We start from the raw sequence: 27,631 nt of genomic DNA, 5'->3' as shown, positions 1-27,631 counted from the left end.
TGAAATCAGTATTCTCTTACAACTCACAGGATGTGTGTGTTTGTTTAAACATAATTAGTTTGGAATTTTTTATACCAACTTTCCAGAAAACATGGAAGTCTAAAATGATGGGGTAGATCCACACAAAAGCTCCTCTCCTCTGTATGAGATCATCAGAGTCCCATATCTGGGATTTATGTCTCTGTAATAGAAGATGGCATTTTCAGAGCAGCAATAGGAAGCAGAACATCGGATTCTCGTGCAAAAGAACAGCAGATTTGGAATGACTCTCAAGAAGTCTTTCATTCTGTGGCTGAACGTCAGCAACAGTGAGTGTGAAGGAGAATGATGTGTGTGCTGCAACTACTACAAGAGTGGGAATCTCTAGTTCATGGAAACTTACTGGTGAGCTTGCTTTCTGCTAGAAAATGACAAATTGACATAGTTTCCACTTTGGAAAATTCTTTAGTGCCCTGGAGAATTGTCCATGCCCAAGATCATGGACAGCACAGACAGGAAAAGAGCTCACTCCTAACTGCAGCTGAAATCATTGATTTCACAGCATTCTATGAACATCTTCATGAGTCTCCTTAGACAAAGTTACAGAATCCGATATTCTGTTTGAATGAAGAGCAGAAGACTGTATATTTAAGGAAGACTATGGGAATTCCTAACCTTTAACATGTTCATACTGTAAATGTATTCAAAATGTTTGACAAGAGATGAGAAAAGATTTCTAGCCTAAGCAGTTTGGCCTTCTGAAGAATCAGGCTTCTTCAGAATATCTATTCCAACACTACTGCAGATTTCTAAACAGAAGCTGCTCCTCTCATAGTTTACACTTACAGGCACTGACCTGTCACCTGGACCTTTGTGAGTGGTCCTGGAACTGCAGGTGACAAGACAAATCTTCCTGAAGGAAAAGGATGACCCAAGGTAGGTTGGTTTGCACAAGATTTTCCAGAAAGATGCCAATTTCCTGTGCAACATGAAAAAGAAAACAATACAGTGGCAATGGGTTAATTTTCCTTTTCTTGGAGAGAAAAAACATATCAGGGTACCCTCTAACACCATGCCTTCTATGGTCTTTAGATTTTCACCACCAAAGCCAACCACATAAATGAAAATAGCATCTGTATCTATTATTTTTCAAGTATTTTCCCAGTTAAACTTGGCATTTCTTAAACTTTAAGACAACGAAAGGATTGGATCTATCTGAGAAACTTTACTGCTTTTCCTAATGGTACAGTAAAATGGGATGAAAAGTGCAAATGATTCAAATATTTAGTAGAAAGGGAAAAAAAAAGATCAGAGTGCAGGCCTTATCAAAATGTTTGAATGAGCTGAAACACAATTAGGAAAAGCAGTGCCTGCTGGAAGCTCTTTCCTTGACTGAGCAAAATGCAGTTTCTGCAGAGATTTCTGTGAAGACCTTTCTTGATAAGGTTACTGTCGAGCAGGTGCAAAAGGCAGCACATCGGTACAACATCTCATCTGGCTCAGAGGAGTCTTATCACTTAATTCATCATGAAGTATTTTACCATGATGTGGAAGTTTCTGTTATGTGACGCACTCAGACAGCGTTTCGGGCCATCCACATAAGTCATGTGAAGCCAAGGGCAGTCCAAATAAAAAATTTTTAAAAAATTGATTCAGAAGTCTAATGACTTCATCCACCTGGAAAGTTTCCAGATCAAAGGAACTGCAAAATAGAAGAAGTAGCTGAAGCCTCAAAGGTTTCTCATACTATATACTGGATATGACTGCTGCTGTTCTGAAGGAACGAGTCGTTAGGAACTCAAGCTCCATTGACTTTATCCCTTCTGGAGTGGAAGTGATGGTAAGGCTGGATGGCTCGGCAACAACAGCTTCAAGGGAAGAGATATAGGTTCTGTACATGCTGCTCCATGAACAGCTGATCAGGCCATCACTGATCTTTCCATACAAATACTTGTAAATAACTCTGAAAAGCATGAAAAAAAATATGAATAAACCACAATAGGAATGCAAACTATCCAATCCTATTTAGTTAAAGAACCAGGAGTAAAGGTGTAGGAGTAATAGGTAAAAGGAGAAACACATGTTCTTTGTAATTCTGGATTATCCCAGAACTTATGACTATAACAAAGTCAGCAGAAAATACTCAAAGTGATGGACAGTTCCCATGCAATGTTTAATGTAGGGCAGAAACTTCACTTTTTTGTAAGGTCAAAACCTTACCAACTGAGGTCACAAAGGGTGGAATTCTGTACTTCGTCTATTTAATTATCACATGTATTTCACATGTAAGAATAGAAACAGTCAGTGTATAAAGCCACCTGGAAAGATCATTACTTGAGTTAAATATTTTCTCAGAAAAAAAATAATTCCAATGAACTGACGTTAGTGCTCTGGAACAACTCCTACAACTGCTATACAAATACAAATACATATTTCCCTCTATAAATTTAAGATGACAACAACTATTCTAAAGGAAAATCTAGAAGACCATCTAGAGGGCTGTTTTAATAATACAATAGTTGCTGGTAACTAAATTCAATTCTTCAGTAATTTGAAGGAGAGGCTAAACAGCTGATCAGCTGCAATCACACAAACCTTCAGCAGCGCTGACCAGTGCACACCACAGACACAGCACCTGGACAGAACGGTGGGTAACTCAACCAGTATCAACAAGAATTGTTTAACCTCCTAGGATTTTACTGATTTGTTCTTTTTTGACAGATGTACTTACTATGCGTTATTTTGCATATTTTTTCTCTTTGAGTTACACAAATATGCAATAAGCAGTTTCATAATTAAGTTTAACTTGAGTCATAAAAATTGCCGTAGTCTAATATTAAAGAATTATTCACTCTGCTCTGAACTCTGACGGTTAATTTACTTACTGCAAGGTCTGGAAAATTAATTCATTAAGTTGTTTAAATAATGAGGATATGAGGCCAACATACAGCAACAAGCCCAATATATTTTAGATGAGTAAGTCACAAGTTAGCCTTTTTTTTTTTTTTAATCTCAAGATGCCCCATTCACTACTTACTCCTTCTTGCTAAGTTGATTTGGGATATACAGCAGAGTGGAAAGGTCCAGCAGCTAGAGGTTATTCAGAGAAGAGAATCTGCTTGAGATGATATGATAAGTGAATTTTTAAACAAAGAGCATAATCAACATAATACATACAAACAATATAATAAATACAAAGCAGTATTTACTGATGTGGACAGCAAACATAAGAAGTGTCATTACAACTAAATCCAGTCATCAAAGACAGAGCAGAGGCAGGTAAGTCATAAAGCAACATGAAAGCTAAATTCAAAACTACTTTTGTAAAGCAGAAAAAGGAAGTGTATTAGGCTGTAGCAGACAAAAATCACTAAGCAGTGTAATAGTTCCTCTCTCCTAGAAAAATTTTAAGCACACCTGCATTCAAAATAAGGTGAAAAATTCTGGAAGACTGATTTTCTTAACATTTACCCCCAAACAGCATTCCCTAAATAATAACTTCTGAGACAGGTAACTAAATTAACCAAAGCAGTGGCTATCACTCACACACCAAGGAAATCCAACAGGAAACTACACATAGGAGTTTTGTTTTGTTACTTTGCATATAAAATAAAACATGGAAAAGAGCATCTGGTTACAGATCTAAACATTTCCACATGTGTGGAATTACACAGGTGACTTAGCCTAGTTTTGCAAATTTATCCACCTAATTTCCCAGGCAATTTCATGTTCTTCTGTCAGCAGAAATACTCAAATTTTTCAGAAAGCAAATAAATGAACAGACTCAACCTCATTCCTCTTTACAAAATACTTGTAACATTATTAGTAAAGTCTTTTCCTTATTCTCTTCTTAACATGTGACAGGCTTTTCTGTAGTTAAATTGCTGTACTAAATTGTCTGAAATGTAACTCTGAGAAAAATTAATCCTGTTTGCAGCATTTTGTGACACATTGTATGACTGTTTTATCAGATTTTGCTGTCACCACAGCTTCTCTCTCCTCCTGCCACCAGCTCAGTTTGTTCTGGGCATTTGCTATCAGAAAAACAGTAGTGTCTCTCATATCACAAATTATACTCACATCCAATAACTCAATAATACATTAGCCAAGCATTTAAATTATCAATAATTTGGAGTTGAAGTGGGATTAGTTTTTAAGTCCGCAAGTGATGGTATCAATTCTGAAACATTTAAATATTAGTTTACAAATATTGCTCATAGCTTAATAGCATCACAGGCATAACTTCACACAAATATTGGCTCTAGACAGTAATTATATCCTCAGCCTAATGTTGCAGTTAATGGACATACTCATTTCAATGATAATTGCAATCCCTGAACATGATAATGTGCCTTTATTAGCAGCTACAAAATAAAGCTCAGCTACAGCCAAGTGAAGAACTGAACTGTGCTAATTATTTATTTCTAGGATTGTCTGATTTGTGTTATAAAATTCTAAAATAAAATAGCACAGCACTTAAACCTGTGCTTTAACTGCAAACATGATTAAAGAATATGTCTATAAAGATTCATGCAGGTTTTAGTTGTCAAGAGCAAGGGCCCAAAAGATAATGAGTTAGTGAGACAAAGGTCTAGGAAACAGAGCAGCAAAAGTACTAGACTTAAGAAGGAAAAAATCCCAAGATAATGAGGTTTTAAGGATTTAAATATTTTAAACAGTATTCTAAGAAAATGAGGAAGACAGGAGTATATCACATAAAATCTGGGAAAAGGCACAACAAAAATTCCCCAAGCAAATACAGAAGGGAACATGCTGTATAATTCAAGATGAAAAGCTTCGATTCACACACAAAAGTACCACACAAAAAATGACAGAATTGAGGACATGTAAAATGAAAAATACTTTACAACTCAACCTGATGAGGAAACCAATGTTTATGACTCCACTAAGTTCTTCGTGTTTGACTTCACATCCTGATACTTTTTTGGCTGTACAGAGTTTCCATGTAATGGAAAAATTCAGCACAGAAATTTCCAAAAGCAGTTAAAGGACAGACACAGTGTGTTGTGATTTAGAGTTTGCCAAGACTGTGTTAGTAAGTGTTGCTGTCTAGTCCCATGAATTATAATGTCACAGATTCTAGCTCACTTTGTTTGTTGTTGTAATTTTTTAAATTTAAAAACAGAAGACTAAAAAATTCTCCATGAAGTACTTAGAGAATCCTCCAAAATATTAGATTTCTTCAAAGGAAATCCAATTATTTTTCACATGAAGCAAGATGGTTGTCAGCGCAAGCCACAATCCAGAATTAAAAATAACAATATGATTTTATAAGCACTGGTACAATTAACTTAGCTTGTCCAATCTTTAGGCAACTAAATAAGTTCAAGTATTAGTTTAGGAATATTTACTGAAAGTTTTTCTTCTCATGGCAGGATAGGAACTGCCATAAAAACAGGAAAGAAGATCTGCCTGAGTAACATTTACTTGAGTAAATCTGTAGCTCCTAAACTTGCTAGAAATTGGTCAGTCAGTCAAGAAGTCAGAGCCTCAAAGAGGAGGGAACCAAAGAATTCATACACACGCATGAAACAACATTCTTCCTGTGGACTAGAAAAAAGAAAAACTCATTTCCAATTCTTTTGTCCAAAACAACCTGATCAATCTAAACACTGGCTGCTGCTTGCCAAACTGACATCTCCAATCCCCCAAAAAAGATCCTACACTTACAAGTTTGAACTACAGATTTGACTAGTTTTGTGGCCGTCTCCACACTGGAAATAGATATTTCATTCAAGAAACATTAAATGTTCTTATCTCATTTTTGGCCTTTAAAGTTTTGGGAACAAGATTTTTTTTTTTCTTTAAAAGTATGACTAAAACCATCTGGATATTATCAAATAATAAAACTGTATTTGTCATTTAATTTTACATACTGAATTTTGACCATACGGAATGTAGGGTATATGAAAAATGTTTGAAATCTCTTTGAAATGCAAGCTGGTATCCTGTAACGTCTAAATTTCTGTAGATAAGCATAACACTCTATTTTAAGGCTAAAAATATTTAGAAGGAAAAGTTCACAAGAAGTCACTAATAAGATTTCTAAAGATGTTTGTAATTTCTATGTATTTGGAAAAAACTTACAATCTTTGGTCAATAATATCTACTTATTTTGACTTCTGTACTAGCAATTACTTTCTATTTAATTCAGCATGGACTGTTAAAAGCATCTGGATTTTTTATGACCAGCACTGTGCAGTGCTTTCCTCCCTTCATTTAGCTGGGAAAGCACATACTTGTTGTGTTGGACAAACCAAATGAAGCTGTGCTTGGGCCATTCCTTTCCTGCACATGCACCCAGAGGGAAGGCAACACTGCCTCAGCAGGAAAGGAACTGTGCAGCAGATGTTGAAGCTTTCCATCAGTACCAAATGGATCCCATTCCACTGAAGTCAATCCTTACTTTCTTTTCTTATATAAACTGCAAGGGGATTGGATGAGAACAGCATGGAGCTATGAAACAGAGGAAAAGTAAGATTTGTCCCAATGAAGGGAAAAATACCAGTGACAGTATTTTTCTTCTGAAACAACCATTCTTTATTCTTCCTAGATTATGTCACAGAAAAAAGTTGTACCCAATTCTCACTCTGGTGTTTCTTTAACAAACTCTAAATGTTCAACTTAAATGAGAGGCATTTCATGCAATCTGAAAAATATTCAGTTCAATTAAAAATAATTGATGCATGGTGAAATAATTCTTCCCAAAGCTGCTCTAAGATCTTCAAAAAATAAAGCTACTTAATAATTTTCATCTCCTACAGGCTACAGAGAAGCATTATTGCATATTAAAAATTGGAGTGTGGTTTTCCCAGAGGTAAAAGAAAGTTATTAAAACAACCTATTTATTGTTGATATAACTATCCATTTGTGCTACACAAAAAGTAACAATTTCAGTACATTAAAAGAAAAGCTAATTAAGGCATAATTAGTATTTTCTATGTTTTGATAATTAAGGGTTAGTTGGCTATTTCTTTTCAAATTTCTATTTGAGGTAACCTCAACTATGTCTTTAATGAGCAGCTAACACTATTGAATCCCTGATGGCTGAGGAGTTTAGTGACCACTACTACATTACTTTCATTTATCACTGCCTTTTTACGTATAAATTAAAGTGGCCCTGTAGCTATGTTGATCTACTTTATATCAATTTCTTCATCCATATCAGCTGAATATGTATGGCATTAACCTCATTTACTAGTTTGGAAAAGCTGAATTAAAATGAGATCTAATTTCTAGTGCACAGAACAATTTCAAAACTGCCTGCTAATGCCCAGCACCTGTCAGTGTTGGGATCTTCACCTCATGGTAATGAAATAAAACAGTGTATGTATTTTACAGCTCAGGAAAGGATAATCATTCATAAGTGTTAAGATATCATTAATCATGAAGACGCCTGGACCCAGAATCTTTGATGAGACACTTGCAGATGAACCCCCTCACCTGCAAGGATCCCCAGTGGGACTGCTACAGACCTCTGGTCTCGTATTGCACAGGGAGAAAAGTGGTCACATGCTGCACAACTAAATATATTTTTCTTTTTTGTTAGATCATGCTACTGTGTCTGTGGGCAATGCAATCAAAGAAATATACTTATACTGAAGAAACATCAAAATAACCTAAGAGAACACCCACTCCAGGTGATAAGATCAGGTTGTGCTCAGTGGTGAGGTAATAATACCCGGTTACACACACTTTTGGCTTTCAGCTACTGCAAACACCATCCAGCAAGGAAACTATTTTTTCCTCCCCTCTAAATACACTGTAGTCTAAATTTGAAACCCTCCAGCTACTTTTTTATGATAATGCAGATCAACTTCATAAGTCAAATCTGTAATTTGAAAGCTTTAAAAACACATAGAGATGCAATCCTATATGTTAATGCAGTTAATGCAGTGACTTCTTTATACGGACCACATAAGCAAATAAAATACATGTAGGGTACAGTAGGAAGTGCCCTTTGCAACATCTCAGCCCCACTTTATAATGCTTCAACTTGTAATTGTCAAGGCTCTTTATGAAAAATTAATGCATACTCCTACTTCCTTCTTCCCTGTCACCTGCTCTGGATTGAAATGCAGAGCAGATTCCCCAGACTATGTGACCGACCCCCCCCCCCCGGTGCGAAGTGATGCACCTCTCCCTGTGTGCATGGGGCTGTTTCCCAACACAGGAGTCAGACTTCTATTTCCTACTGTCCTACCTAAAAGCATGGCTTGCTGCAACACCCTACTGCCAGAGATCTTCCCTTCTGGAGGGACCCCTCAAACTGCAGCCACCTGGGATAGATTATACCCACTTCCAGACTTCTCTGAACTCATTCAGGGCTACTGCTGGATTAGAAAGATCTGAACAGGGAACCGTTATTTGCTTCACAGTAACGAGTTTAACTAAATGCATTTTAACCAAAAAATTCTTTTTAGTAGACAAAACAAACTCAACCCTTGCACATGCAACTATTCTGGTTACGATTATGGGTGACATTTCTTAAAAATTACTTTGCTTATAAAAGCTGAACACGGAACTGCAGCCTTAATCCGTGCTCAGGCTGTGCTGGAAGCGGAGCTCGGTCCCAAACACTGCTGTGCTCACCAACAGGTCCCCGACGGGATCTCCATGTCCGGAGCTGGCGACGGGGAGCCGCAGGGACAACTCCGGTCCAACAGCTCCACACGCTGGAGACGGGAAACATGGCACGGGCACAACTCTACTAAAATCCTGAATCTCGGCCAAACGCCTCAAAAAAAAGAGTGTAAATAAGTGACATGACTCTTACGCTAAACCCTACTTCACACTCATTAATTCCATCAATAGTTCTAACACAATTTATTTCTCACTGAACTGTCCACTAAATAATTCTATTTTCAATCACAAAATATTTAACCACTAAAAGCATTCCCCCCAAAAAACTAAAGATGCAAAGGAACTATGTATGCATACCTTTTTCAAGAGCACACCATTAGAATAACTCTTAATGGAACCTCAAGAGAAAAGTCTTCAACCAAAGCAATCTTTTTTGTACAATCACTGTAACTGTGTAGACATGGAAATAACATTGTTACAAGTGTCAGGACTCTAGACTATGAAGATACTTTAGTGTAAACTTGTTTCAAGTTAAAGATTCTAAGTGAACTTAAGAAATTTTAGTAATTAACTTTGCTCTTTTGAATGCCTGGGATACATTAATCGGCAAGACTTACCTGAGCAGCACCAGTTTTACTGACCCCTGGCAATCTCTTCGGGCCAATTAGGGACAGGCAGAGGCCAGCAGCCCTGCCCCTGCCATCAGCTGCTGATCCAGCCTCTCCCAGGGGAGCTGGGAATCGCTGCACATTGAACTGCTCCAGGGAAGGCTACGACCCCCTCCTGGTGCTTTTTTATCTCTCCAAAGGCAAATGTCTGACGTGTTTGGAAGCAGGATAAGGTCCCAGATAACAAGTCTTGCAAGGTAAGAACTTGCATGGAACTCAGTGAAGAACCTGCTCATTCAGTGCCAACTCTGCCCTACCCCACAACAAACAAGGTTCTCACCTTCTCAGCACCTCCAACTCTTTTTTGTGCTGCCTTGGGAGGTTACACAACGTGGCAGAGATGTCACCAGGCCGTGTCTCTATACTGCAGGCTATCTAGTGAAAATCCCACATGTGGTTGGATAGCTAGAAAGAAATCTTCCTTAGCATGGATAGGAGGTATGAACTCATGTTTTGAGCTGGAAAAGGAGTCAAATTCCTCTGCCAACTCTACCTTTTCAAAGATACTCTAATTCTTATTAATTCTTCTAATTCTTTACTCTTAGTAATCACATAATTTTTCCTTTTAAAATGCACGTAATGAATTACTTGAAACACGTTAAGCTAAAATGAAATCCCAAAATAACAGAAAAATTCCTCATGAGTGGTTGATGGACATGACATACACACTACAAACAGGAAGGTTCAATCCCTACTAAGTGCTTTTCACTGGCTAAGCCAAAGCAAGCAACCATGAACAATTATAACAATCTGATTATGAAGCAGGAGATTAGAGTAGCAGGATTCCTGTGTTATCCTGTACATTATGGATGCATGGATTAAGTCTACCTGGGCATCAATCTAAAGCCCCATCATATCTTGGGCAACACGCACAAATACCCCCTTACTGGCATAGTTAAAAACCACTCCCTAAATCCTCCTTGCTACAAATTAAGCCGATTTCATCCCATCTTTCCCTTGAAGGGCACTGAAAACATCTGCTTTTCTAAAACAACTCTTGACATCCTTGATTTTTGTCCCTTTTCAATATCCTGTTTTCTGAGTTAAACTAAAGCAATGTCTTCTGCATCTCATTTGTGCTGTCCTACTCTCCCATTTGTCTACAGTTTTTTCCAAGTGTAGTGCCAAAAACTGGACACATTATTCAAGCTAAACCCCAATCAGAGCCAAATATTCAGAATGGAATAAAAAAATTCTGGCACCTGACACAATATTCCTGCTACTTCAGCCACAAAGATGATGTATTTTTCTTGTGTGCTAAATCAGCTCATACTACTGAGTTACCCCTGCTCACGTTTCACAGCACTTTCTGAAGTAACACTGTAAGTTTGGAGCTGGCTCTCCACCAAGTTGCTGAGACCCAGCGAAAAAGCTTACTTCCCAGAGAGGGAAGGAAAAAAAAATGAACAGCCAAAGCTATAGCAAAAATATATATTTTATATATATCACAGTCATATACAGTGAGAATACTATGCACGTATAAACACAGGAACTGCAAACAGCTCCTGATAAGGGGAAGAGGAAGGAAAAAAGAGAAAAGGGACAAAAAAGGACAAAAAGGGACAAAACAAAACAGATATGCACAATCAAAAAACCCAGGAACTAGCAAAATTAAGAACTAGCAAAATGAAATCTCACCACTTCCCTTGAGAAAAGCAGGACAGCCAGACCTGGCCAGCACTGTCCCCTCCTGCGTGCAGACAGCAGCAGTCGCTGCGGGCCTCAACTCCAGATAAGCAAGACCAACGCAGGGACCTACTCTTCCTGAACCTCACTGGAAGAGAAGAGAGCAAAGGCTTCTCTTCCTTTCTTATTTATACCTCTGTTCATGTAAAGGATAGCATGGAATACTGGGAACATAGGGTACTTCCCTGGTTACAAGCTAGTCTCCAGGAAGGCCTAGACTGAAACTATCACACACTGTCTGGCCAGAGATGTCCCAGTGGCAGTTCTAAGAGGGAATTTTCATTCCTAAGCATGGTGTTTCACCAGTATTTTAAACTTTCAGGTTATTTCTTCAGCTTGTGAAGATCTTTCTGAATTCGAATCCTGTCCTTTGTAGTCATTTCCTCCAGTGTCACTTGGAAATAAATACTCTTATAGTTTTTGATATTTTAAGAATAATGCAAAGGAAAAGTCTCACTCCAACCAGCAATGTTTTGTCTGATATAATAACATGTTTGATGATTTCAGTGCACTTTTACACTAGTCACAGCAGTGGCACTACTGTAATTCCAGAAACAGCAGCTGAGACTACAACTTCAGTAAAGCCACCCCAGTGCTTTCCCAGACAATTTATTCCTACAACCCTGCCTGCATCCAAACCAGCAATATGCCACAAAACAATGACCCTATGAAAGCTAAGTCTTATCACCATTAAAACAAAATACATACCGATAGTCAATTGACAGACAAATAATAGTGGTGTACCGTACCTGAGAATCCAGACTAGTATTCAACAGAAATTTGAGATATATATATATATTCATTCAAAGGTCTGTCTGTTCCAAAAGACAGTATGCATTATTTTTGTACTGGAAATGTTATGCCACTAAAAGTGTACTACAGCATCATGGAAGAAATCGCCAAGGTTTTGCTATCTTTCTTCAGACAGCAAGCCCCTGTGGGCTGGTTAATAAGGATGCATTCACTTACCTAGCCAATCCTCTTTTTCTGTAATCAGTTTGCTTTTATTACATGCACACACTTAAGAATATGAGTTAATCGATGAAAAAAATTGTTTATTTATATAGAAGACTTGTTCTCCATTTTCATTAGACTGTTCACCCGTCTCTAACCATTGTCTGTCTGTATGCAAGCACACAAGCAGAGAAATCCTTTCAACATGGTTGAAGCATGCAGATTTTCCATTATCCATTCTGTAAATAAAACAATTCAAGCAATCCTGAATATTTATATAAATGTGTATTAACTTAGTCATCTGATATATGTCTGATGTTTCTGCTTCCAAGTGTGAGCCTTTTTATTGCATATTTGTAGATAGCTGCCAGCCAGACCCTGTATGGGAGGATTTACAACCATGGGGGCAGCATGCCATCTGCTGCTATGAGGGGTTGCTACAGCAGGAGAGACACAGCAACCAGACCAGTGCTGCCTTCTGCATTTCTCTTCTCTGCAGAATGTACACTAACAGCTCAGTTTATTAAAAATGTTTAAAAAACCCACCAAAACTGGGAGCTCAAATGCCTTTACACATAGCTTTTGTTAGGAGAGCTGGTAAAATACTGAGCTCTGGACCATGGGCTTCTATCCATGCAAATGAGGGGCTGCTGTATCAGGCCTAATAGATCAAGACAAAAAAGAAAGTGTAATTTGACTGCAAACTAAATGATACTAGTAGATAATGTAATCAAACCATAAAAAAAACCAAAAAAACAACACTTCAAAAATGCATTTGCAATGAACTCTGGAGTCTGAGACTCAGTTATGCACCATGAGAGCCTTGCAAAACTCCCACTGCCCCAGTCTGGTTCCATACAAGCACATGCCATTAGCAAAGGCAATATATGAAATATGATATATGACCAGTTTGATTCATGTCCACTGACTGGGGCAGGGTGTCGTGGTTTGGACCTTGTTTTCCCCCAGAGGCCAAGAGAAGTGGTAGACCCCAAGGGGTGGAAACCTCTGGAAGTTTTGAAGTTCTGCCCAATGGGCGCTCCTGCAGAAATGTAAACATATCACAACCAGACCGGAAGAGAAGGGTTGTAGTTTTGGTGGTGGTAGAAGAGGTGGCCATGTTGTGAGCCACGAGGTAGGGGCTCTAAGCCCCTTGGGCCTCTGGCCCCCTCCCAGCCCCAGCTGGGGGGCTGCAGGGACCTGGAACAGCATAAAGCTGGGCTAGGTGCCTGTAGTTATGCCGGGAGAACGTTTTCTCCATGGGCACAGAACAGCAGCCGGGACTGACCAGAGAAACGGTGGCAGAGAGCCAGAGATAAGACCAAGAAGCAACAGAAACATGCAGCACCAGAGAAAGGACTCCTGGAAAGAGAGCCAGCAGCTGAGAGACAGAGTTTGGGGTAAGACTGATACCAGATTCCCCAAAACTCCCTTGGAGACCCTCTTGGAGAAGAGGGACATGGACTCCTATTTTAGAGGAGCCTTGGAGTACAGCAGCACGGGAGAGAGAGGAGCTGAGAAGCTCAAGAGACGTCCTGGAGCTGGACCGGGACGGCCAGATGGAATGCAGGGGGAGTTGACCTTGGCTCCCCCCCCTTGCACTGCTGCCGCGGTGGCAGCCTGAGAGACAGGGCACAAAGGCCCTGCAAGCAAGGAGCTGAGTCTCCTGAAGATACCAGACAGTCACGAAGACCCCCCTGTGTCTTTGTGATATGACGTGGTGATACGACCTTGTCTGGGGTTACGAAGCCCACGGAAGACCCCCTCGGTTGTGAGGCGATGGGGCCGGGGGAGTTTGATACCTCCCTCGTTGAGTGCTGGTAGAAAGCCAGCTATCAGCTGCTGCATGTGGAGAAGACAGACAGAACCTGCTGCCTTAGAAGATCCTGCTGCTTAAGGACTGGAAGGGATCTGTCCTTCTTTCCCTCCTGGACTTTTATTTGGAGGGGAGAAGAGATCTGATCATTGTAAATACTATATGTCATGGTAGAGATAGTGTGTGATCGTGTGTATAATGTGATATGGTATTTATTTGTACAGTCATTGTAATATATTCCCTTTCCCCCACTTTGAGTCTGGTGTGTTTGGTCTGGAAAAGCCCATCTCACATTGGGTTGAGATGTGGGAGGGGGGATGGAACTAGGGAATTGGATTTGGGGACTATCTCAAACCATGACACAGGGGGAAAAAACTGAAACAATAAACCAACACAAAACCATTTTCTTAAATTCATCCTGCAGGTTTTCCCCAAGTCCTTTCAGCACAAGTTCATTCTTTCTGTTCAAAGTGCTCTTCAATAAATCAAATGGAAACATTAGCCACCATTTTACTCAATAATTAACCATTTAACCCTCCCCACAAAGTGCAATGGCAGAGCCAGGCTTATGGTCATTCCAGCACATTGCTTAGCTGCCAAAGGCTCAACTTGGACATTTTTTGTTACCAGTGACGGAGCTCCAGGTGATTGAAGTATAAATAATGCACTTCAGGTCTTTCCCTGCTGATTCATCCACATACAAATGCCTCTTCCGGCTTTCTCTAAGGATGGACATAAAAAGCTTGGGATACAATCTCCTATATCAATCCTTCGTAGCATACTGGGGTTTCTCCATGCAGTTACAACTCCATCAGTCAGAATATAAGGTGAAATAGAAACTCTCAAAATTGGATAAAGGAAAAAGAATAATAAGAGTATAATTATATAATAAAAATAATGTAATATAAAAAGGAATAAAAGAATAAACATAATAATATAATAATAAAAAGAAATTACAGATCACAATGACAACTACTGTAGAGCCACATTGCCTTGAATTCCATCAGTAGGAATTTTGCTCATGAAAATACTTGGAGCATGAGTACATTTTCACTGTGTACCTCCTGTTCCTTAGCATTAGAGCAGTCCACCATATTTAAAAATAACAAATCAGGTTTGACAATTGAAAGGAACACATCGCTTTAATGAAAAAGTAATTCAATACAGTGTAAAACTTTATTTTTAATATTAAGTGAGAAAGCATTTAATAAAGTTGAAGTACAGTTCAAACCTGAAGGGGTAAAAGAATTCGGGAGACTGGGACTGTCCACCAGAAAGCAAGGAAGGAGTGCTACACAAACTAAAAGCAAACCTCAGTCACTGTCAAAATTCTTGCTAAAGATTTGCTTGAGGCTCTAACAGAATTCTTTCTCAAGATCAATTGATCTCATCTTACTGACATTCTCTTTATAACATCTATATTATGACTGTCCCCTACAGTTAAGGTGAATTAACTGCTTCTTCTTCAAAAATGCATCTTACTTTTCCCTCTTCCCTATTGAAAATGCAGAAAAGCCAAGTAATGTGAGAAATACAGTGGAAACCACATAAATGAATAACTGTCAAAAGAACAGAACTATTAAAAGAATAAATCTTGTGTACCCAGCTGTGAAATATAACACAATATAGCAGAAACGAGCTAAATGTTGAAATAAAAAATTGAAATGCAAAGTAACCTAAAATTGTTTAATGAACATAGCTGAAAAAATATTAACTCTTTGCATGCCAAAACTCCAAAGCAGACATGGAAGGAGGCCTGATCAGATGAACATCACATCAAGTAGTTCTCTCTCTCTCCATCCAGTCAAACTGCCCCCAGCTGATCTCAAGAGCTTTTATGTGTAAGATATATCTGCAGGTTGATTTCTGCACAAGACTTTTTTAGTTCAAATGTTGTGCCTTACAGCCAATATTGACCTCTGAGGTGTGCTGAAGCTGGTCTCCCTCATATGTTTTACAGAACTGATCCAAGAACCACTGAATTGCCAGTTCTACTTTTCCATTACTAGACTGGGGTAACTGGCATCTATCAAAGAAATGAGCTGGAAAATTCTTAATGACATAAAAAAATATCTTCAGGAAGAATTCTCAAATAAAATTGTATTGTCACAGCCAATTTCTTTAGGAACCCATCAGCTATATTTTGTTTGCCCAAGTTTAAGTTTCTTCTAAGATTTTGTTTTGTTTAGACAATAATTATGCTAATTGACCAGTACTGAACATAAACATAAACATAACGCTTTTCTAATTACTTTGTCACTTGACATTTTCTTAGATGCATATGTTAAACTGTGGTGAATTTGCTAAAGTGTTTTTTTTTCTTAGACCATCCATTCCATGATGAAAGAAACAGAAATTTGAGAAGCATGGGGCTCAAACTGCAAGTGCAAGATAAGAGCTGTTTGGGTTCCCTGAAAACTGAAACTATTGTACTTAGAAACAAGTTTACATATGCACTATATAATGGATGCACTGTCGGCCTCACTTCTTCCCACTTCTGCCTCTCCCAAAACACCCTCACTTGGTACATATCTCAATATTATCAGGACTGATTTCAAAGAATCAATTTCAGTCTATGCCAGCTAAGAAAATTTAATTAATTTTTTTAAGGGAATATTCTGTTATTTAATTTTCAGTGTTCTTCCACTATCTATTCCTTGAAATTCCAATTCCCTAGCAATTCAAAAATTAATTCCCACCTTTTGTCAATTCTGAAATATATAGTCACTGGATTAGAAGTCAGTAGATACTTCATCTGTAAGTCTGGATATTAAAACCCTTCACTTTTAATAAAAACACAGTGGAAGATCGCTAACACCACAGAGCCCCAGGGTAGATTAGGAAGGCAAGAAACAAAGGAGAAAATGCACAGCTTTTTCTCCAATTCTAAGTTGCATGTCCTTTTTCATGCATTAGATAGTGGATGTAAAGAACAGGATCAAACATGCATGAGGATTAAGAGAGTGTTTGCCACAAGAAATTGGTCATTCGTAACAATATCCAACTCACTGCAGAAAGAGGACTCTGGTATGCACACTCCTAAATCTAGAGCCTTCTTTTTTATTCCAAGGTCTAGTCTAGAAATCAGTCTAAATTTTCAACCAGCAGCTCCCCTGCGCTTCTTCACCCACAATAATTAATGCAAAGGAAGTGCTGCAGAAAACAGCAGCCAGAACTCAGAACTTACAAAACTTACACTTGTGTAACACACAAATGAAAACAGGCAGCTGCATGGGCACAGCTAAACACTGCTTATAGTAAGAGATATCTCTGCCTTTAATCCCCTTCCTTCCTCTGAAACAATTTTGAAATGATAGCCTCGGTGACTCCACTGCTCAGGATGATGAATCAAGAAAGACCAAAGCCAGTGGAATCGTCCCAATCCACAGAGTCAGTACAGCCCTTGAGCACCCACCATCCAAGAACTGGACAAAACCAGAGACATTTAAATTCCAAATATCTGCTGACACTACACATCATTAAAAAAAAAACTAATCACAATTACAAACAAGCCCTACTTCCCAACAGGTTAACTCCCCATCTAGGGCATCGTGCCCATCAGTACCAGTGTGTGTTAACTGTCCTCCCAGAAATGTACACACAGAACAGACCAGCCATGCCAGCACTCCTACATTAAACAGAAAGAACAGCTCATGATGATAAGCCCTGATGCCAGTACAATACACTCCCACAAGGTATGAGCAGATCTACACGATATCAAACTGTCAAGAGAATGGTCAGCTCTCCCCTTTACCCCATCTAAAATCCACCCAGACAAACCAACTAACAAAAAACTCTGAGCACAACTGCCATATAAACTAAAACAGCCTATTAACTTGGACATGCTTATAAATAAAATACCAAAGAACAAAATACCAAAGAACTAAAATACAAACTCACCCTAGATAACAAGCAATTAATCCAGCATCTTCACTTGCCTGCTAAAAGTTACTTCAAGGCATGGAACAATTTTACCTACAGTGGGACTGTTACATCTAGTTATCACAGCATTACAAAGTAATGGAGTCTCCCCACAATCTATTTGTTTCTTAGTTCTATTTCAAATAAAGAATTCTTTGTAATTTTAAGATATTATTTAAAGTGATTTGCACGTAAGAAAATATTTATGTCATAAATCAGACATATCCTTCAACAAAAGAGTCTTTGAACTACCACATAGTTTTGAAAGTCTCTGTGGACTACTTTTAAATGGGTTTGAAAGACAGAGTTCATTGATTCCAAGCTATGTTGTCATGACTTCCAATTTCCAGACTATTTAGCTGTCAGTCTCCACTATAGCACTTACAGGATCCAGTGGCCAAGTCCTTCTCCAGTGAAGTGCAACATAAGGATTGTAATTTCTCTAAAACTAAGGTTCTATAAATAACTCATTGAGTTTGTGTATGTGGTGTATTTTGCACAGACTTTCAGATACTGAAATCCCTCTTTATAAATATGGAACTCTTCAGTTTACAAACACTGAACTCAGAGGAAGTCTTTTGGCCTCTCTCTGCTGGAAAATAATTGCCATGTTGCAAAACATGGGTTATTTTAATCTCTCTAGCACATTAAGGTAGAATATCTTTAAGTTTGACTTCCTGACCCTACTGAAGCCACGTAGATTTCCTGCTTCAGCTTTTTAGGCTGTGAGTCCAGTAACTAATGGCATCTTCTCTCAGGAAGGATGCAGTATTCTATCCTGAGGTAAGATCAAAACGAAGACCTGAATAGCAAAGTAACCTGTTAAAACTTCAGGATGCTGCTAAAGGTTTCTTCCTCAAATGAAAGGCAATGAGACTACAGTAAAAGTTACCTTTAGACTCCACCTTCATTTGGTAAAATACTCTTTGTAATAAATTAAAATTGGGTGTCGATGACTACACAGAAAAGACAACTTGGAGGGGTTTCTACTTAAGCTACAAACAAGGCTTCTCAATAAGTGAATTACATAAACCAGAAGATGTCTTGCTCTCATTTCTAGGATTTTACAAAGTGATAACAGTTTAACTTACAAGATTGAAGACAATACCCTGACAAATACAGTGTCTTGCAAATTCATTCTTAAGTTTAATATAAAGGATAAACTACAGATAAACCAATGAAGTCATATTATGACTGTGAAACAGTATTATATTTTGGATATTTCTACATACATATCAGGACATGCATAGTATCTGCCTAAAGTCTTGAGATTTTATTTCATGTTTGTTTTAAATCTCTGATAAACTAGTCTACATTTACATAACATTAAACTCCACTCAATCTCCCTTATGTTTTGCACTATTGTTTTTTGAAAAACCCAAAACAGAGGGTTTTCATTCCATCCCCTTCAACAGTTCTGAGGGGTTCTAGTATCCTCAGACTATACACTATAAGTAATTCTGCTTTAGTTAGAGGTATATAGCACGGTGTGTTCTATACATAAAAAAGATGCAGAGATAAATATACACAACGTGTGGAATAACATGCAGATGATTCCAGCAAAAGTACAGAAAGCATTCCAGTTTGTTTTAAATCTCAGTCTTTTTTTTAAATACCACACGAAACTGTAATACAGACTGAGATCTGTAACAGCCAACACTGTGACAGGGAACAAGCACCGACTTTTGAGAGAAAACAAGATAAAAGAGGAAGACTACTAAATATCTTCTCATATTGTTCCTGTGCCATTCCTAACAACCTGGAGGGGCAGTATCAGCTCTCCAAAAACCAACGTATTTTATTTCCCAGTTTTGAGACCTGTGCTTCTTGACAAAAAGAAAAACACACCACACATTGCACTACAAACAGCTATTCATTTAGGACACTAGGAGATTGCACCATCATTAGCAAAACACTAAGGAGCTGAAGTGTCTCAGAGAACAGACATTGCTCAAAAGAATTTAGCATTAACAGCTACTAAAGAATGGCCATTTGAAGAGGGTATCACAAAGCAGCTGTGAAGTGGTGCCAGCTGGTTCAGAGAGCACAGCACAGCCAATCCTGTGGCCAACAGTCTTTTTTAAAATAAAATCCTGCTTTCCTTCTTACAAACTGCAGGAGTTCATTTTTAAGCAGTTATTTTTGTGATGGTAATCCTCTTCTCTGAGCACAATACCAAGTAACTGGTACAACTTCTTTCCCTCTATCGCACCTTCACTATTTAAAATTTTCAGTGCAGTTGCTTTTGCAATTTCCGAGGCAGATATCTTTTGTTTTAGGAAATGATTATTGCTGTAATAACCTGCAATTATCTTTTGTAACAGCAAAAATCCCAAAGAAATCAGTCATTACCATAGATCACAAGTGATCACTAAGTAGTGCTGTTGTTTTAGTAAACCATGACCACATCACTATTGATACAGAGAGCAAGGCAGTATAATAAAACGAGATCTTAATATTACATTGACTTTGTAACATTAAAAGCCGTTAAACACGTAAATTTAACTATGTATATCTCGGGGATATAACAGTTGTTGTTCAATATGAAAACAAATGTTTAGTTTGTAGAAAAGCAACAGTATCTAAACCACACTGAATATTTTCTAACAGGGAACACTGACAGACTCCGGCTGCTGGGTTCCCTTGGGCCTCCCACGACTGGGGAGTGCAGTGTCAATCCAGGCTGCAACCACCCCATGACACCAGGTCATCAATCACAGTTCTCCCAAAGAGAAGCCTATAGGTGCATGGAAGAAAGTGGAACTAATAAAAAGGTACGTAGGACGTCTTTTATAAACTAATGACGAAATGGCTGCTACATAGAAGAAAATCAGCACATTCAAACTCTAAAAAAGAATAGCAAAATAAATCACAAACATTTAAAAGCATGTAAAGAAACAGCTGTATATTATACACTAACCTGTTTCACCTTTTCAAAACAATACACTTTATCCATGTTAAAATGCAACAGACACAAGATAACTATAGAGCCAGTAGTTATAAAGACAATGTAAATGAGAGGGGATGAAAATAAGTATATGAAAAACATATGAAAATATATATTTTTACCACTTACATTACAATAAATAATTTCAGTTTCTTGAAAACTAGGTAATACATCTTAACAGAGAAATATAAAAAAAATTAAGGTTTTTAATGTTGCACTAATTTTTAGAGACAGATAAGTCCAAAAAGAATAAAGCTAACATTTTAATTCAAAAAATGTTCATCATCTTCCAGCTGATTCCCTTGAGGGCACCTGAGGAATGAAATTGTCGATTTTCAGCAATTAAAAAGCTTTTACAGCTCTCATGCCTATATTCTAAAGATATAACAAGATGTTAAAACAAACACATCAATGCCAATGTACCCTGTTTAATACAAAGACAACAAACGAAATGTGGTACAAGGTGATTTAGATCATTAATGCCTGTTTGAGAAAAGGCCTAGTTATATCTGCCATAAAATCACAACTCTTTTTCATATGCAAGTATATAGTTACTGACACATAAAACAGTCTAAAAACTAAATTAAATACTCACCTTCCTGAACTGTGATTTCTAATGGATTCCTACTGGGAGAGTGCAATGGTTTTTGGTAGTTTTGTGCATTTCAGTCAAACAACTGTTACAGAAGTGTACAGGTCTTTTGGTATTCACGCCTGCTAACTGTGCACAGTTGCTCCTGCTTTTGGAAAAACTTGCTGTATCATCCAGTGGATCTGCTAAGCCACCTCTAGAATAGAGAGAACAAGTAACCATGTAGCCACTATTGCTTAAAGGCTGTTTTCCCACCCAGAGCTTGTCCCACTGTCACTGAACTGCTGAACTCACTGCAGCTGGTGAATACAAGAGACACAGATCTCATTCTATTTACATACATACTCATACACATCCAACAAACACAGAACAGTATTCTACTTAAGCCTTCCTCTTAACATATTTTAAAGAGAAAAGAGGAGATGAGGTTGGCATTATGAATTCAGAAATGTAAAACCTGAATAACCAAGGTCCACTGTGCCTGAATAGACTATTAATAAGGAGCATCTTTCTCAGAGGATGATGGGAGGAAATAAGGGACTATTTAGTAGAAACGGATTTTGCATATTTATCAATTTAAGCACAAGACCATGATATCAAAGGCAACAAGCAAGCTTTAGTAAAATTTCATGCAACTGCTTTATAAACCGCCTTCTATTCTGCTGTAAACCAGCTGAGTGCCTATGGAATGCCTGTAACTATGAAACCAATAGCTCTTGCCATAAAATGCCTTGATACTCCTTGCACGACTCACAAAAGGAAAGGTTTATTCATCAGAAGGTTATGTTTTGCTGCACAGACAACAAACAATCTACAGACAAAAAGCGAAAGCCAACAGGAATAACATCCAAGTTTTGAAAGATACACAGCAGCTGAAAATCATAATGTTCCAGATGGGCTAGAAACAGACTCCTTCTCAGGTACTTACAAATACTTGAAATAAAAGATCTCCTTCTAGTTTGTAGAGAAGCATCCTCTTGTAGACCATTTGTAGAAAAATCACTAGTTCCTTACTCACCCTTACTCAAAAGGGAGAATAGCTCTTCAAACTCCCTAAAAAAGGGCAAAAGTGACTTTCCTTTCATTGTTCCAACCTACCTCTTTCTCTGTGTGAAGAACCTGATGGATGGCTCCAGGATGGAGGGTGATGTTATCAATTACCCTGGTTTTTAAGAAACATGGTTACTCCGGAAAACAGGATTTGTTTGTGAATGTATCAATCTCCTTGGAGTAAATGAAAGAAGTCTTATGAAATTAGCTCCCGGACAACCCATGCTTCTCAGGAATGGCCTGGACATTTGATAATAAAGTCTACATTTGATATGGCTGTCTACAGAAATGCCACAGCTAAGGATCTCCATCATGTAAGAGAGTATGACAACACAAGAGTGGAATACAAATCACTTGGAGACAGGGAGGGATACGTGGAAACAGCACTACCAAGACTGTCTTAAGAATGACACAGACTGGTAGAAGAGAAGGTCAGTACTTTCCTCATCTTTTCCCTGTTAGCTTTCTACACAGGTTAGAAAGTTTACTCCTCCACAATGTAACATGGACATCAAGAAGAATCTTTCATCAGTACCAAAGAAAGAAACTGAATTTTCAGTGCTGATGGTGATGCTGATGAAGGCAATAGCACATTTCATTGGAGCTGATCAAGCCAGATGGTTTGACCCAGAAGCTTAGCACTACTGAGTCCTACTTAGGAGAAAAAAGCTGAGACATGAAATTTCAACCCTGAGATTTCATTACAGAAAAGCTGAACAGAGAAAATAACCTAAAGATGCCAAAAGAAGTGTAGCTGGTTGAGAGAAGGCCCAGGAAAATTGGCAGCACCCGCAGTGAGCTGCTTGTCCTTCCCTGTCCTAGCCCTGGATCACTGGAAGCTTTCCTAGGTACTAGTGATTCCTGTTCCTGAGACGATAGAAATGGTCATGATTTTGAACCATTAGAAAGTCAGTAAAGGCCCATGAAATGAAAAAAAGCTAGAATTTACATTTGATTGTGGCCTAAAGTTAATAAGCAAAAGGAATAAAATGTTATCAGCCCATTAAGACAATCTAAAGAAATCACCATGATAATCAGAACCAGCATACTCAGATTATACCAAAACATAATATGCCAATAAATCAGAAAATTAAACACTCCATATTACTGCCTGAAAGTTGCAATTACAAGTTTACCTTACAACTTGAGAAACACATTCCAGTCTAGAAGTAATGTAAGCTTTTGCTATCTGGGGTGCATACATTTCTAAGAAGTGGGGTTCTGCTGTTTTCACAAAGGGTACAGACCCACCATCCTTTGCCACAGAGTAACAAACACTGTTTGGGGCAAACTCCCAGTGCTATAAGAAAACAAAACATACTTCTGTTAAAGCACCCCAGTGTGACATTTCAATTGAGAAACATGATACTTTTATCTTCAGTAGTCTTATTCTTCCAGGTAGCTTCTGAGGGCCCCAGTCACAACTGAGACCCAACCTGAACAACAGCAATTGCAGAGGAGAGAGATTGAGTTTCAGAGTCTGCATACTCACACTGCTCCTTGGAAGTCTACGAAAACCTGGCTTTAAAAAACAATGAACTGAGCAGTCTGTAATCTGCATATAGCTCTGTACAAATATACACCTATATAAATAGAGCTGTCAGGGGCTCTACTGCTTTATAACCCCTGTGGTGCCAGAATGAAAAGGGACTTGGCAAGCAAAGCAACCTGTCCAGAAGCATAAACTCTAAATCCTGTAAGTAAGAACATTTTATCGATCCACTTCTGTAACAACAGTAATTTAAATAACATTTATCTTGAAAGAAATTATTACCTCAAGATTACAATATAAAGACACTGAAAACATGAATCATTAGTCACTGACATAATTTGCAAACATTAGAGGGAAAATTGACATAATTTCGTCTAGAAAAGAAACAAAGTAAATGCAAATGCAACAACTTTATCTAGTTCATCTGCTCCTTATTTAGATTCAAAGTCACATCTCAAGTTTATTAACAACAACTTTTTTAATTCAGATAACAGAAATTCATATCAACTGTGCCTCATTAACCTGATAACAACTGTTATATCATGTTAGAATTGACACTAAATTATAAATTCAGCTTTGAAATTTGAATTTCTGCTTGTCTTATATAGGAACCACCTGTTTTGCCAGCAGTCCTCTCTAACCTTTAAACTCTTGGAATTATTTTAGTGATTCCACCTTTGTAGTTGAGTGTATTTTTCAGTGTAACGCACACACTGAAATATTTCTAAAACCAGCTTCCTATACTAAAGTTGGCATTAGAAAGACAGCAATTATAATTTCTTTATATTTCTGTCTGGAAATCCCTGTGATGTCACTCAGACAAACTTTTCAACGCATGAGAGATTCAAGTACCTGCAGACCAGATGAACTTGAAGAAAGCTGAAAAGTGGCTACAGGTTCCCACACATCCATTTAATATTTTAATGTGTAATGGGATTTACTTTATCTAAAAAAAATGTTCCAAAAGTATTCAATTCTTCTTTTAAATTACATATGATTTCTCCATTAACATGCAATTACAACACTGATTTAAAACATCCTGCACAGAGTAGCAGAGCGGTCCCTCTTGAGAGATGAGGGCTCACACATTATTATTTCTGAAACAATTAATTCTGTACCAAAAAAATATACTGCCTGTCACCTGAGCACTGGTAGCTGACCACATGTCCCTTAAACTTACTGCAAATGTGGGGTAAAACATGTTACTTAGACCAAAAACATACTGCGAAAGAAGTTAAAGCTAACACAGTTTATCTCATTTTTCACAGTAGTACCACAATCACATATCTCAATCTTCAGAATTATATCTTGGGCCAAAAAGAAATTGCTGCCACTATCTACTGACCCACTGCGATGGCTCCTGTGTTTAAATTCTAGCCTAAACAGCTGTGTCCAAATTTCAACACCTAATTATTTGGTTTTCACAAGCACTCTCAAGTAATTCAAAGAATAGAAATCATAGAATCATAGAATCAGCTGGGTTGGAAAGGACCTGTCAGATCATCAAGTCCAACCCTCGATCCACTACTGCTGCAGTTACTAGAGCATGGCACTCAATGCCACATCCAGTTTCATCTTAAAAACCTCCAGGGATGGAGAATCCATCACTTCCCTGGGCAGCCCACTCCAATGCCTGAATGTCCTCTCTGTAAAGAATTTCTTCCAAATATCTAACCTAAACCTCCCCTGGCACAGCTGAAGACCAAGCGCTCTTGTCTTACTCCCAGGATAGCTGCCTGGGGGAAGGGACCAACCCCCACCTGGCTACAACCTCCTGGCAGGGAGCTGTAGAGAGTGATGAGGTCTCCCCTGAGCCTCCTCTTCTCCAGCCTCAACACCCCCAGCTCCCTCAGCCTCTCCTCACACCACTTGTGCTCCAGTCCCTTCCCCAGCCTTGTTGCTCCCCTCCACGTCCTTCCTGAACTGAGGGCCCAGAGCTGGACACAGCGCTCCAGGGGTGGCCTCACCAGCGCCGAGTACAGGGCAAGAATCACTTCCCTGCTCCTGCTGCCACACTCTTCCTGAACCAGGCCAGGATCCATTGGCCTTCTTGGCCACCTGGGCACACTCTGGCTCCTGTTCAGCTTCTTGACAGTCCAAACTCCCACATCCTTTTCTGCCTGGCTGCTCTCCAGCCACTCTGTCCCCAGCCCAGGGGGCTGCTGGGGGTTGTTGTGGCCAAAGTGCAGGACCCGGCACTTGGCCTGGTTGAACCTCATCCCCTTGGAATCAGCCCAACTCTCCAGCTTGTCCACGTTCCTCTGCAGAGCCCTCCTGCCTTCCAGCAGATCAACACTACCCCCCAGCTTGGTGTCATCTGCAAATTTGCTAATGGTGGACTCAAACCCCTCATCTAAAATTATCAATAAAGATATTAAACAGGATATTAAACAGCATTGGGCCCAACACTGATCCCTGGGGGACACGACCAGTGACCGGTGGCCAACTGGACGCAGCACCGTTCCCCACCACTCTCCGGGCATGCAACATTTAAAAAATAAGTTGCTCTCAAACGCAGAGATATGTGAACTTAAGAGAAGTAGAATGTACCTGATGGTGCCACTTCCACTGCTATGGAAGGTCTTGATCAGCACAAAATCATTCCGGCTCTGATGTCAGCTCAGAGACCCAGCTTACAGCATGCTGCTCTTCACCACCTCCTGTCAAGGCTCTTGAGAGGCTTCAATTACCCCACAATGTTATAGAGAGGATGAGGGAACTAGTGAAGGAGAAAAACATCTTGGCCTGATTTGACTGTGCTGCCTAACCACAAGAATTTGTCTTTCTTTTTGGTTGCTTCCAGTTCAGTGAATTAATTCTTTTAGCAAATACTGAGATGGTAGGACCCAGCAAAACATAAAAAGAAGACAAGCCCAGAATTTAGATAGTTCAACCTTTCTGGCAAGATATAGAAAGAGAGAGACGGCACAGAGAGATTGAGAGACAGCAAGAGAGGCAGGGAAGGAAGAAGATAGAAATTTTTGTCTTTGAATCCTTTTTGGTCACTTGAGCTTAACTGGGTGTCATGTAATCCATTTAAGTACAGAGTTCATCAAGCCAGAAAATATTAAGGGACAATAATGACATTAACAATTTAGGTTCAATTATAAAAAGCCTCACCTCCTTCAAAAGAGAGCACACAAGCATCAGTATGTCCTTCAGGGAGGTGTCATGGAATGAGGCAGCTATTTTACAATGTTTTGCTGAAGGTCTTGAATAATCAACCTGAGAAAAGTAAGGACAGAATAAACAACGCTCCCCTCCTTGCTCAAACTAGATGAAGAGGATATCTGGCAGATTAATTATTTGACACTAGAAATTAAAATGATGGTCCAGCAATAAATGCAGGTCTCATCAGGTTTCTGACACATCTCCTTTTTTCCCTTCAAGTTTGTTCCTCTTTCTGGATGAACAGGTTTGAGGCACTTCCTCGGGGTAAGATGTAAGCAAAGAAAGTCATTAGCAGAAATACAACTGAAAAAGTTGATTGTTCACTTCACTTGGTTTTACTAGTTCTGGTGACTGTGATGAGGGAAACGTATCTGGTACTGGTAGAGTCCCTGTACTAAGAATTTCTTGTGCCTCTGTGTATTTTGGTGGGGGAGGAAGGTGTTTTAATCCCTTGATGTCTAAGAAATGTTTCTCAAACCATTTTTATGAAGGGCTGAAACATCCACGGCTTTACCAGCATCACTTGCAGAAGGAAAAAAACAAACCAATGCTTACTAGATTAATTGCCCGAATCAGTTCTGAGAGGAGCATTACTCCTATTGTACTATGGTCCACAGTGCCCTACGGGAAAAAAAAGACAGGATTGCTCAAATATCAGCACTTGTAGTTACCATTTTCCAGCATTACTACAATCAGATTGTACTTAATATTTTTCAACATTTCTAGAATCAAGAGGAGTTGTTAGGCTGAG

General features: G+C 38.7%; 1 long non-coding RNA gene across 2 annotated transcripts in view; it reads right to left on the bottom strand.

Annotated features, from left to right (window-relative positions):
• Positions 1-26,242, bottom strand: part of LOC135422330 (uncharacterized) — a 79,880-nt gene extending 53,638 nt beyond the window's left edge. Inside the window, exon 1 of one of the 2 annotated variants that reach the window (XR_010434433.1) lies at positions 21,171-26,242. This is a non-coding gene — a long non-coding RNA (uncharacterized LOC135422330). The remainder of the gene's footprint in view (positions 1-21,170) is intronic. The other variant, XR_010434434.1, reaches the window with a different exon arrangement.
• Between the last annotated feature and the right edge of the window lie 1,389 nt (positions 26,243-27,631).

Source organism: Pseudopipra pipra, chromosome 15 (assembly GCF_036250125.1).
Source record: "Pseudopipra pipra isolate bDixPip1 chromosome 15, bDixPip1.hap1, whole genome shotgun sequence".
NCBI lineage: Eukaryota > Metazoa > Chordata > Aves > Passeriformes > Pipridae > Pseudopipra > Pseudopipra pipra.
Note: the sequence above shows the minus strand (reverse complement) of the source record. Positions and strands in the feature narration are given on the sequence as shown.